The sequence below is a fragment of the Ailuropoda melanoleuca genome, chromosome 3 (genome assembly GCF_002007445.2).
Source record: "Ailuropoda melanoleuca isolate Jingjing chromosome 3, ASM200744v2, whole genome shotgun sequence".
NCBI lineage: Eukaryota > Metazoa > Chordata > Mammalia > Carnivora > Ursidae > Ailuropoda > Ailuropoda melanoleuca.
This window is the reverse complement of record NC_048220.1, coordinates 112,000,629-112,013,521: the sequence shown is the minus strand read 5'-3', so window position 1 is coordinate 112,013,521 and position 12,893 is coordinate 112,000,629. Positions and strand designations below refer to the sequence as shown.

General features: G+C 36.7%; 1 protein-coding gene and 1 pseudogene across 1 annotated transcript in view; both read right to left on the bottom strand.

Annotated features, from left to right (window-relative positions):
• HCN1 (hyperpolarization activated cyclic nucleotide gated potassium channel 1) overlaps positions 1–12,893 on the bottom strand; it is a 382,359-nt gene that overhangs the window by 347,575 nt on the left and 21,891 nt on the right. The gene's annotated exons all lie outside the window — the stretch shown is intronic.
• LOC105237827 overlaps positions 11,769–12,893 on the bottom strand; it is a 14,599-nt pseudogene continuing 13,474 nt past the window's right edge.

The following is a 12,893-nucleotide window of genomic DNA, read 5'->3' as shown; positions in this document are numbered from 1 at the left end:
TTTAGCTTCTTCAGCAGCTAAAAAAAGCGAATAACAAAAACAGAAAACTTGTGAAGACATAAAATTTCCGAGTTTTCTTGGTACCAGAGAGATAACTGGAAAAAAAAAAAAAGGCTCAAGAACTGATCTTATATATGTGCCAAAGACAGCAATTCTTGAAATAATTATTTTGTTGTGTTTTGAGATTACTAACTCAAAGGTCATTATTTCAAAACCCATACAGTGTTATATGATAACAAAAGAGTACGAGAAGTATCAACCTATAAAATATGTTCATGAGAATTAAATCATGCCAAAACTGTTGGCAATTTAAAATCGATGTAAACATCTTAATTTACATTCCTACCCAATCTTTCTGACCTTTTCTCTCGCTAATCCTCAACCTGCTCACGGAGCTTTAGACAGGCTAATCTAATTACTTGTCCTTTGTGCCTCCTTTTCTTAACTTCTTCTGCACAATTGCTCCCTGCAAGTTGCTTGGGATACACTTCATCCCTTTCTCCTCCTCTTTACNAATCGATGTAAACATCTTAATTTACATTCCTACCCAATCTTTCTGACCTTTTCTCTCGCTAATCTTCAACCTGCTCACGGAGCTTTAGACAGGCTAATCTAATTACTTGTCCTTTGTGCCTCCTTTTCTTAACTTCTTCTGCACAATTGCTCCCTGCAAGTGCTTGGGATACACTTCATCCCTTTCTCCTCCTCTTTACCTTCTTTATCCTCTAGCACAATCCTAAAGTCCCTAAGCCACAGTCGCTCCTCTTTTTTCTCTGAACCTGTGTGGCACACAAACCTTAGAATGTATTAAGCCTAATCCAGGGGCAAGCAGGGGCATCGCCAAAATATCTTTTTGGGTGGGAGTGAGGGGGTGGCAAATTGGCGAAGTGGAAAAGGGATTTAGAATTTGAGTAAAACTTCTTCCTTAGCCAGCATACTGCTTTTGATTAGAGTTGTAATTGTTGGTCAATAAAAAAATAACAACATACCCTAAAGACACTTAGTCACACTTCACACAAGATTGCAAAAAATATTTGGGGGGGCACAAACTCTCACAAGCCTTCCTTGGTATTTTTATGGAAGGCAATAACTACGCCTTATTGATGAATGAAGAAATAACCTCCACACGTGGCCAAGTGCCCCAGTCATACAGTTTCTAAGTACCTTGGTTTTTCCCTCATAACACACACACACACACACACACACGCTTTGTATTCTGATATGTAGGTGGACAATTTTTCTAAGGTCTGTTTCTCCAACTACAGTAGATGTACTGTAGTCAGGAATCATGTGTCTTTCTACCTTTCATTGTATCTCCATTGTCTAATACAGTGTCCACAACTACAGTGAACTCTCTAAATACCTGTTGAATAAATGAATGCATGAACACCAAAGCCTTTAAGAAATAAGGCACTGTATTATAATTTCAGTATTAAGTAACTATCTCTTGAATATTTTTGTCTGTTCTGGGGACCTCAATATCATGAAAATGTGGACAAGCAGGAAGGTGCCTAGAAAAGAATAGGGGGGAAAGATGATTAAAGAAATGAAAAGCCCAACTTCTGAGAAAAGACTTAAAAAACTGAATACATAAAACTTAACTAGGTTAAATCTCTGAAGAAATGTAAACAGATTCTGCACATTCTTGTAAGTAAATAAGGACTAATTTAGCCAGTAGAGTAAGAGGGTAGAGGAGGAGCCATGGAACCCATATTGGCTAGTCTAATAAACCCCAACTGCTTTCAAGAAATGAGCTGCAGAGGGGAGTGATCAGAATGTTTAGAAGGATATTTTTCAAACATCATGGTTCCCTGCAGTTACAGAGTGCTTGGTTTGAGATCTGGCCCTCAATCTTCCCAGGACCTATGCTGGTCCTGGGGAATAGAAGCTGCCATTCTCATACTGTTTGCTAAACATCCAAGGGTTTATTGTAGTATTATTTACAATAGCCAAGGTATGGAAGCAACCTAAGTGTGTATTGATAGATAAATGGATAAAGATGTAGTGTGTGTATGTATGTATATGTATGTTTGGATATATAATGTGGTATATATATGTGATATATATAATGGAATATTATGCAACATAAGAAAGGATGAGATCTTGTAATTTGTGACAATACGGATGGACCTAGGGGATATTATGCTAAGAGAAATAAGTCAAACTGAGAAAGATAAATACCGTATGATTTCACTCATATGTGGAATCTAAAAAGCTGATGGTATCACAATTCCAGACTTCAAGCTTTATTACAAAGCTGTAATCATCAGGACAGTATAGTACTGGCACAAAAACAGACACATAGATCAATGGAACAGAACAGAGAACCCAGAAATGGACCCTCAACTCTGTGGTCAGCTAATCTTCGACAAAGCAGGAAAGAATATCCAATGGGAAAAAAGAGAGTCTCTTCAACAAATGGTGTTGGGAAAACTGGATAGCCACATGCAGAAGAATGAAACTGGACCATTTCCTTACACCATACACAAAAACAGACTCAAAATGGATGACAGACCTAAATGTCAGACAGGAATCCATCAAAATCCTAGAGGAGAACACAGGCAGCAACCTTTCTGACCTCAGCTGCAGCAACTCCTTGCTAGACAAGCTTCCAAAGGCAAGGGAAACAAAGGCAAAAATGAACTATTGGGACTTTATCGAGATAAAAGGCTTTTGCACAGCAAAGGAAATAGTCAACAAAACCAAAAGACAACTGACAGAATGGGAGAAGATATTTGCAAATGTCTTCTCAGTTAAAGAGAGTATCCAAAATCTATAAAGAGCTTATCAAGCTCAACACCCAAAGAACAAATAATCCAATTAAGAAATGGGCAGAAGACACGAACAGACATTTCTCCAAAGAAGACATCCAAATGGCCAACACACAAATGAAAAATGTTCCACATCACTTGGCATCAGGGAAATACAAATCAAAACCACACTAAGATACCACCTCACACCAGTCAGAATGGCTAAAATTAACAAGTCAGGAAATGACAGATGTTGGCGAGGATGCAGAGAAAGGGGAACCCTCTTGCACTGTTGATGGGAATGCAAGCTGGTGCAGCCACTCTGGCAAACAGTATGGAGGTTCCTCAAGAAGTTGTAAATAGAGCTACCCTATGACCCAACAATTGCACTATTGGGTATTTACCTCAAAGATACAAATGTAGTGATCCAAAGGGGTACCTATACCCTAATGTTTATAGCAGCAATGTCCATGATAGCCAACCTATGGAAAGAGCTCAGATGCCCATCGACAGATGAATGGATAAAGAATATATATATATACAATGGAATACTACTCAGCCATCAAAAAACGAAATCTTGCCATTTGAAATGATGTGGATGTAACTAGAGGGTATTATGTTAGGTGAAATAAGTCAATCAGAGAAAGACAATTATATGGTCTCACTGATATGTGGAATTTAAGAAACAAAACAGAGAATCAGGGGAAGAGAGGAAAAAAATAAACAAGATGAAATCAAAGAGGGAGATAAACCATAAGATACTTTTAACTATAGGAAACAAACTGAGGGTTGCTGGAGGGGTGGGGGGACGGAGTAACTAAGTGATGGACATTAAGGAGGGCATATGATGTAATGAGCACTGGATATTAAATAAGACTGATAAATCACTGACCTCTACCTCTGAAACCAATAATACATTATATGTTAATTAACTGAATTTAAATAAAAACAAAAAAATGACCAGCACTAAGACATTCTAATAAAATGATGAAGTTTAAAAAAAAAAAAAGAATAAACATCCAAACAATAAGTAGAATCAGACTTATAAAAACAGAGAACTGATGGTTGCCACAAGAAAGGGAGGTAGGAAGATGGGTAAAATGGGTGAAGGGGAGGGGGAGATACAGGGTTCCAATTTTGGAATAAACAGGCTGTTGGAACAAAAGGTACAACATAGGGAATACAGTCAATGATATGGTAATAGCATCGTATGATGACAGATGGTAGATACACCATCTGTGGTGCTATGCTATTTGGTGAACATAGCACAATGTACAGATATGTGGAATCACTATGTCATACACCTGAAACTAACATAACATTGTATGTCAACTATACTCAATTTTTTTAAAATCCAAGGGAGGAGGCGCCTGGGTGGGGCAGTCGTTTAAGCGTCACCTTTGGCTCAGGGCGTGATCCCAGCATTCTGGGATCGAGCCCCACATCAGGCTCCTTCACTATGAGCCTGCTTCTTCCTCTCCCACTCCCCCTGCTTGNGTCACCTTTGGCTCAGGGCGTGATCCCAGCATTCTGGGATCGAGCCCCACATCAGGCTCCTTCACTAGGAGCATGCTTCTTCCTCTCCCACTCCCCCTGCTTGTGTTCCCTCTCTCGCTGGCTGTCTCTGTCAAATAAATAAATTTTTAAAAATCGAAAGAAAGAAAGAAAGAAAGAAAGAAAGAAAGAAAGAAAGAAAGAAAGAAAGAAAATCAAATCCAAGGGAAAACTCTTTGTCATAGCCATTTGTCTTATATAACTCCTCCTCTGAGTAAAATTTATGTCAGATTTTAAAAGAAATAGAGGTATTATTTTAGGATATCAAACCCTTACATTGAAAGTTACTGGGTTTTCCAAAACATATCAAGGAAAATAACAATGAGTTGAGACATTTTAAATATCAGTACAGTGTCAAGCATACTTACTGTAGGAAAAACATTAGCAGAGACTGATGTCATTAACAAATTCACATCAAATTAAATTATAAAACATATATTAAAAGAAAAAAGTATGCTTAGGATCAACATAAAATGTTCTGCAAGTTTCAGCACAAACATTTCTAGAACATGAATTGATGAAACTCTAGCAACTAATACTGGTAAGGTGAAATCAGTATTATAGGTCTATTTTGTTACGTTTCAACTTGGTTGTCAAACTACTATGACATCGTAGGAGTTTGTCAGATAATAACTATTTCCCAATTGCTATATGAATACTAAGTTGTTTTAGTATTCATATTTTCATAGTAATCATTTTCATTGTATTTGCTCAACAGTTCTGTGAGACATACAAAAATGTTTTATTAGCTCTATGTTTAAGATGAGAAACCTAAAACAAAATGGTATGTGACTGGGCCAAAATCACTTGGCTAGACAGTGGCATCTAAGACTTGAAGCTAGGTTTTCTGGTAACTAATCCAGGGTTCTTTCCAGTATAATGTTATACACCATATTTATTTAGATTTGTATTTATCAGTATTTTTACCCACAAAAAAAGCAACACTGTTTATGCTATAGCCATAGCACAATTTTCCTTATGTGCATCAGAATGTCTTTATAGAGGGGCGCCTGGGTGGCACAGCGGTTGGGCGTCTGCCTTCGGCTCAGGGCGTGATCCTGGCATTGTGGGATCGAGCCCCACATCAGGCTCTTCCGCTATGAGCCTGCTTCTTCCTCTCCCACTCCCCCTGCTTGTGTTCCCTCTCTTGCTGGCTGTCTCTATCTCTGTCGAATAAATAAATAAAATCTTTAAAAAAAAAAAAAAGAATGTCTTTATAGAAAATAATTGGTATTAATTCTCTAAATAGATCATCACAAATGCAAATTTATGTACTTATCTCTGCCTCCGCTCTAAATATGTACTGTTGAAAATGCATTCTAGATAACAGATCCATAATTTGGACAGGTGATATCTATTTATTTAGTTCCAAGTTTTATGGATATTACCTGGCCACCAAGCATTGTGAATAGTAGGAGTCTTATTTAATAAGCATAATGTTGACTTTTTGCCTTAATACTTTCCAACTTCATTGCTCTTTACTTTAAAACAACTTTATAGAAAAATAAGTCTGCTGTTATCATGCAATATTTGTGTCATATTTGTGTTTACCGTTGATGAAAATAATTCTTCATGTTAAGAAAAAAAAAACCTACTTAAAAATAAGCAGTGTGACAGGGCAGAAAAAAGATTAGATTGGACGCACAAGTGCTTAACTTTGGGTATTTAGTATTACCTCGACCTTATAATCTTAAGAAAATTGCCTCTCTCTGGGTATCTATCTTCTTCCTTGTAGAAACTGAACCTAGACAGGCTCCAACAATCTTCTCAAATCTTGGAGTTTTCCTTTATAGAAGATAAGTGTGTGTCAGAGTAAGAAACTAAGAGTACTGAAGCAATTTTTAAGACGTTTAATATGAAAACTAACTTGGGGAAGGAAGAAAAGAAGGAAGTAAAAAATCCTTATGAGGGAAACATAAGATGTGGGACTGTCTGGATTCAAGGAGATGGAAGCTAAGAGAGTCAAACGAAACTGTGTCTTATACCAGAGAAACTAGAAAATGATAGCATGGAAGCTTTGCAGTAGATGTGGGGAAGATTATAAACTTCATTTTGGATATAATGAGTTTAATATGTTTCATATCCGCATGATGAAAGACAGTTGGAACTATACTATTCTAGAATTCAGAAGGGATGCCAGGGCTAGGGAAACAACTTTAAGAGGTTTTGCATAGATTTGAAAACTGAATCTACTCATGGGAGAATATGAGTCCTTCAAGACAGAAATTATATAGACAGAAAGGAGGAAAGAGCCAAAGTGATGGTCATGAGCCAAGTCCACTCTTAGGCAACAAAAATATGAACCAGGAAATGAGGCTGGGATGGAAATCTCTGAGAGAAGGAGATGGTGGCTTAGCAAAGAGAGTGCAAAGAAACATCTTTCCAAGAATAATGGAGTGACTAAGATAGTTATATACTTTTAATTCATATATCTCTTTACATACCTTAATAATATATTTCTCCGTCATTTACTTGCATCATTGGGATAATGAGGTTTTTCTAAGATGAAAATTGAATATTTCATAAGATTCAGTTCTAGGAATAAACACATATTTGCATTATCTGTCATTAAGCTAGATTCCAATAACCTGAGCCAAGGGAGGACAAGTCATCATGTAATTATACTGATCGGTGTGAAATGCTATGTTTGAATAATTCACTTAAACATAGAATTGGTAGCGTATATTTCTCACTTCAATCCAACAAAATTTTATTTCAATTCAGAAAAATTTTTGATCTTTTATACTTTGCAAGACATCATGACAAGTGTAAGATGTATGAATATGACTAAAATACAAGGTACAAACATGATCAATTCAGATGACAATTAAGAGCATAAAGCACTCTAGAAATTAAGGAAAGAAGGAAACTGCAAGAACTGAGTTCAGGGAACTTAGTTCAAGGGCTGTAGGAACCTGCAGGAAAGTGACACTTAGCTGATCCAGGGATTTTGATAGATAAAAATGAGGTGGAGTCAGAGATAGCATTTCAGATGGGGNAAGGAAAGAAGGAAACTGCAAGAACTGAGTTCAGGGAACTTAGTTCAAGGGCTGTAGGAACCTGCAGGAAAGAGACACTTAGCTGATCCAGGGATTTTGATAGATAAAAATGAGGTGGAGTCAGAGATAGCATTTCAGATGGGAAAAAAAAATGGATTAGGAAAGTCCCAAAGGGAGTAGATACAGAAACTGTAGCTTCAGGGGCGCCTGAAGCCTATAGCTTCCTGGGTAGCGCAGTCGTTAAGCGTCTGCCTTCGGCTCAGGGCGTGATCCCAGTGTTCCGGGATTGAGTCCCACATCGTGCTCCTCCTCTATGAGTGCTTCTTCCTCTCCCACTCCCCTGCTGTGTACCCTCTCTCGCTGGCTGTCTCTCTGTCACATAAATAAAATAAAATAAAAAAAAGAAAAGAAACTGTAGCTTCAACATATGACTTATTTCTGGCAGATAGCAGGTGCTCCAAATATATTTGTCGTATTGATGAATGATTAAATGAATGAATTAGCATGCAAGCCTTGGAAAATCATATAATTCAACTAGAATGTAGATTGTATCAAGATAAACAGAAGTAGTTTTAGTTACTGATGATGTTATTGTTCTCTACTACCCCCAAGAGTTATTGAGAATCACTGTCTTCACTGGAATACTTGAGCTCAAATGGCAGAAGACTGACCTTAAAATTAATTGAATTATTAAAAAATTATGGATGAAAATATCTGACCTGAAGATATAATTTCTCACCTGTGATACTACAGAATTTGCATAGCTTTTCTATCAGATAATCTTGAAAATGTGCCTTTTGATTATCTAAACTTTCCCAAAGCTGTTTTCACATAAAAATGTGTATAAAGACCACATTCATCTTTATGGGCGTGGCTTACTTCTTCACCCAAGAGGATGATAAGCAGCGATGCTAGTTTAAGAACCACATGCACAGAAGTGAAATGAGTGATGAAATGAGTGTGAATGACTGGATAACTGATCTTAACAACTGGTTAATTTTCCTAGGCCCAGCCAAAAATTACTACTAAGCTTTTTGATGAATCCCTGAAAATGTGTTTGATGTAAAAAAAATGCAACACACCTGCTTTGAAGGGAAAGCAAAGGGGCTGATGAAGCTAGATCTGACAGGTAAGATGTGGGACAGGTGAAACAAAAGGCACAACAGGAATACAAGATGCCAATATGTGAAGAAGTGTGAAAGTATTTGAGACACTGGGCAGAAATCAACCCTTGCAGAGCAAGAGTGAATTCTTGAGAGAAATTGAAAATAGAGGATGAATAGGCATAATGGGATTCCATTATAAAGGAATTTAAAAGTAGCCAGAAGAATTTGGAGTCAATATGAAATACAATAGGGAGATTTGGAAATTCTTGAATAACTGAGCAGGATAATGAAATAAGACTTTTTTTCTTTTTTTTTTTTTGAAAATTTGCTGTGAAAGCTATGTAAATGATATTGGAATGGAAGGTGAGTTCAGTTAGAAGGAAGTGATAGTCGTAGGAGGTGATTAGGATGATGAGGGTCTGACTAGGTTGGACATCGTGGGAATAAAGAAGAGGCAAGAAGTTCTACTTTGCAACAATATCTAGTGCAGAAATGGAAGTAAGTTGGAAAGGGAAGATGATTCTAAGTTTTACAACTTGAGAATATAGAATAAAGGTGTTAAAAGTGAAGCCAGGCAGAGAAATGAGTAATTGAGAAGACCTGGTTTTACAGTAAGATTTCATTCACTTTTGGACATGTTCATTTTGAAGAGGCTAGAAGAACACCCCAGTGAAAATGTTCTGTTTCAGTTGGGAAAAAAAAAAAGTGTCTACATGTAGGAAGACTGGAGATCAGGAGTGGAGGTGCTGGCTTAGCAATCAGGAGAGCCGAGGTGGAGTGGTCAGTGTAGGAGAAATTGAGGAGTAGAGGTTAATGAGAGCAGAAACTTCACAAAGAGGAGCTGGTGAAAAAAAAAAAAAAAAGCACAGGTAAAACTAGGAAACATGTATGAGAAATGATGCTCAAAATTTGAGAAAAATAAAGACAGAATAAAGTTTTGGACTGATCATGCAAGAAAAGGTTACCATTACAAAAGCAATGGTAGTGTGGTAGTACGAAGAACAAATTACAAATTGTTTACATTTTATTTATTTAGATAGCTCTGTAGTGTTTCTCATCTCCCTCTGTGATTGGGTAAGTGAAGGTGTACATATATTTATATATTTGTTTTCTACTTTTTGAGGCTAGGAGAAATCTTTTTTTTTTTTTTAAGATTTTATTTATTTGACAGAGAGAGAGACAGCCAGCGAGGGAGGGAACACAAGCAGGGGGAGCGGGAGAGATAGAAGCAGGCTCCCAGCGGAGCAGGGAGCCCCATGTGGGGCACGATCCCAGAACCCTGGGATCAGTCCCTGAGCCGAAGGCAGATGCTTAATGACTGAGCCACCCAGCCGCCCCAAGTCTAGGAGAAATCTAACCACATTTGGAAGCTGGTAGTACGGAAACTATTAATAAAAATAAGTATGAAGAATAAAAACATGGGAAATGTAGTTATAGATGATGGGGGGAAATGGGACACAGACCAAAGTGGAGAAATTTTCTTTGGATCATAGATGTGATATATTCAGTTCACACAGACTGAAGAAAAAGAAAGAAAGGCAAATTTAGGAACATAGAAGGGGGGAAGTCTTGAATCTTCAAATTATGCTTTATTGGAGCTTTTTTTCCCTGAAGAAAAGTTAATTGCCACATTCTAAATCCAACACATTCCATGTTTTTTAGTTAAACCATGGAAACTAGAAGAGAATTTTAATTCCTAGTTCAGGCCTTCAGCTTCTTTAAAACATTGCTTTCAAAGGAGCTTATACACATAGTGCGGTTTCCTTCAGGGATATAGACATTAGTCCTCAAGATGGAGGTTGCTAGGAGGAAGTCATCTTCCATTAGAATATTACATAATTCTGGACCATGCATTTTAATGGCATAAATTTGTAAACTGTCAGATTCCTACACTATTTAAACCCAAGGAAGCCTCCAGATACTGCGATATAACTTGCAAACATAAATGTCTCTAATGTTCGATCTACACCAAACATCAGCTCTCTTACCTCACGATTTATCTACTGGTGGGAAAAAAATCTCCAGAAAATGATTAAACCCTCCTTTTAATGCATGTTTTTCAAAATATATGAGCAACACGTATATTCACATAATCCTACAATGCAATAAATTACATTGTATTTATGCATAGTAAGGAGATTTCCTCCAAAAGCAGTTTTATTGAAAAAAAAATGCTAAACAGCACATGACAAAATAACAAATATTCCTAAATTTCACTTAGTTTACAATAGTAACTGACACAATGGATGATACAAGGAACTTAATGACTCTAAATCACATTTTAAGTCATACAATCAAATTATTTTTAATATAATAGCAAATGTTATTTCTTCGAAAGTGGCAATACTTGTACTTAAACACCTATTTAAATGTCTTCTCAATCAGAAAATCCAGGCCCATCTCTCATTTTTGAAAAACAAAATTGATTTTTCATATACCTACCCTAATATCTCCCACTACCCTTTCCTTTCTGTTATCACTCATGTTGTACCTATGTGCCTATAATGTCGGTCTTCTATCTCCATCACCCAAATCCCACCTCTTGTCAAAGTCTAGCTCAAATACCACCTCCCTCCATTAATTCTCTGGAACTTTCCAACTTGAAGTAATCACTCTGTTCTAGTAACCTTAATGTCCATTACTAGAAAAGCATTTTCAACATGCATTAGATTACCTGACTATTATCTGACTATTATATAATAGTCATATTATCTGACTATTATATAATATTTTAAGATTTATTTATTTATTTGAGAGAGCGAGAGAGAACACAAGCCGGGGAGGAGGGGTGGGATAGAGGGAGAGGGACAAAGACACTCCTCGCTAAGCAGGGGGCACCAATACAGGGCTTAATCTCAGGACTCCAGTATCATGACCTGAGCTGAAGGCAGATGCTTAATCGACTGAGCCACCCAGACACATGTATATATATTAAAATTAAAGTAACTTATATAAATGCTTCATCCCTAAACTCTCCCACCCCCAATACACTATAAGGCCTCAGAGATCAAGGTTCATATCTAGTTTTTCTTTGAATGTATTCTAGTGCCTAGTACGTGATATAAGTTATAACTCAATACTTAAAGGTTGAGTAAATTTTCAAGTGTAGTATTCTTTTTTTAATCAAAAAAATTTACACTAAGTCTTTTACTGTGTGTTGCTGCCATTGTATGCATAATAATTACCCTTGTGAAATAGACATGTATGAAAGTTCGGAGAGCCAGATGTTCAGGACTGACAAAGGTAGAAATGTAGATAGGACAGCACATGTTATAGGGATAAGCTTTTGCACAGGCTTCAAATTTAGTTCACTGGTTCATGAAAAGTGGTTTAGAAAACCATCCAAAGTAGTTATTTTACTACGAAAAGGAACAGACTTTCTGGGGTCTGAAAGGATTCGCTCTTGAAGAAACTCCAGTCAGCAGGAGGTCATGTGGAGCATTCTGCAGACAGAATTGTTTCACATCTGTGGGTGCCTGTTGAGCCCTGGTTCCAGCCAGAGCTGTTCAACCGCTTCCTTCATGGTGGTGATGCTGGGGGAACCAGCACAAGTGTAATACTCTTTAATAACTACCACATAAGAAAAAAATCATGAAGGTGGAATCAACTCCAGTTGTCATGTAATTATTCAATTCAATATACTCACTAACAGTAAAACTTTGAGCGAAGTGTTTCACTATAAACTACTTAAACATGAAGACTGTTTCCTTATGAAACTGGATAGTTTCTGTTCTGAATTACTACTAATACAAACGAATCAGAGATGACAGAGAACTTGCTATTGTTACACACAAGGAGTTTCTTCTTGCAAAGCCACTAAATCTAACATAGAAAATAATACAGTTTTTAAAGCTGGTTTAAAATTTATAATCCATATAAGAAAGATGTTTATGTCAAGTAAGTGTTAAAAACTCTTTAATTAAAATCTACATTTTAAAATGCTATTTCTCCTGATTTCAAAAATGTCATGAGGAAATGGGAGGGAGAAAGAGAGAAAGAATGGTGTGGAAAATAAGTTATTCAATACAGCATCTATCTGTATAAATTAGTTTGACTACAGGAATGCACTTGACCAGTCGTAAAACATCAAAGAACTGTGTGGACCACTCAGGCTTGTGTCTCAAACTAAATGTGAGCATACTACCAAGACACATATCTACTATGCATAAGGACTGCTTTAATTATTGGTATGTTTGTGCAGAAAGTGCTAGAAGATATTTTATTATACTCATCTACAAAATGTTGTGTTTCTAAAATACTGTTATTTTTAATATCATGATAATGAACTTCAAAGGCTAGAGATAACAGACAGTAAAATCTTCCTCAAGCCTCAGTGAGCCTAACTAGTCATAGTGTGTTTTCAGAGGACATTTCTCAAAATTACGTGTGTTGCTAGTATTCATCGGCAAACTATAAGTAAATATATTATCAACACAATTTAATTCCATCAAGTAATTAAAAATCTGGTTAAGAACTTAATTCAA